This window comes from Carlito syrichta, unplaced genomic scaffold (genome assembly GCF_000164805.1).
Source record: "Carlito syrichta isolate Samal-C Ts95f unplaced genomic scaffold, Tarsius_syrichta-2.0.1 Scaffold316427, whole genome shotgun sequence".
NCBI lineage: Eukaryota > Metazoa > Chordata > Mammalia > Primates > Tarsiidae > Carlito > Carlito syrichta.
The window spans coordinates 663,899-665,111 of record NW_007260523.1 but is presented as its reverse complement, the minus strand read 5'-3'; positions in this window follow the sequence as shown (position 1 = coordinate 665,111).

The window sequence follows — 1,213 nt, the reverse complement described above, 5'->3', positions numbered from 1 at the left end:
CCGCCGCGCCGCAGCCGCCCGCGCTTCGCAACAAAGGCGGCTAGAGGGCCGCGGCCACGCCGCCCGCCCGCCGCCCCAAACCCCGCAAGGGGACTAGGACGTCTCTTCCTTACCGGCCTCCGCTTCCTGATGTCCAAGAACACAGCCTTCTTAGTACCGTCTGTGGTTTTGGCCTTCCACAGAGACAACGAAGAAGCGCCAAGCTACTCGCATCGAGGCGGCGGCGAAATGGCTCCGACCGCTGCTGGAGCGGGGCGGGGCCAGTGTGCGTACGCATGCGCAGAACGTGAACTGCGGGAGAAAGGGCGCCGGGATGGAGGGGGCGGGGCGCAACAATCTCGCGGCGTCGGGCGTCCCGTTGCCTGGGAAATCCACTGCGCAGGCGGGCGGCGCCCGGGGCCTGCTGCTCCAAGGAACGTGCTGCCCGCTTCTCAGCGTTAAGGGAGTTGAGCACCAGCAGCATTTTGATGCGGCAAAATGTTTCGCAGCTTCTGTTATAGGGATCTCTGGTGAGAGGAGGTGCCATTCGAAGACGGAACCGGAAATCCTGCTAACTTCGTAGGGTTATGGAGCTGATTTAACGAGATGGCATATGAAAGGGGTTTAGTTCAGAACCTGACACGGAACAGGTGTTCAATCGGCGTTGTTATTGTAGTGATTCAGATGTGACGAACGCCAACGTCTCTGGAAAGAAAGAAGCTCAGCGAGGGCTAGGACGCCGCCTGGCTGGCGCAGGTACTGTAGTACCTGGCCTGTTAAATGCTCAGTAACCTAGTTTAATGTATGAATACCACCTGCAAGGTTGTTTATTGCTTAAATTGGACAACCTTTGTTTCCAAGTCTTTGAAATAATTTGTATCCTTAACTATTTCTGTAGTCACTGTTAAACTTTGAACTCAAATGCCTCCCATGAAGGCAGCAATACAAAACATGACAAGTTGGGGTTGTTCTGGAGAATCCAGGCTAATCAGTAATCTGGGCCCATTATATGCATCCACCCTTATATGAGAGTTTCACTTCTTTCACTACTTTTTCTTAACCCTTCTAGCTCATAGTGATCAGTCCCTTTAAAACTCTGTTTATTGTTTGTTCTGCATATGCACCAGTGAATATTTGTCCTTTTTACCAGCAAATAAGTCATTGGAAGTCGTTTTTGTCTCCATTGCACCAGTCAGGCTCTGTTGAACCATTTGTTAATCTACAAGTTCTATGG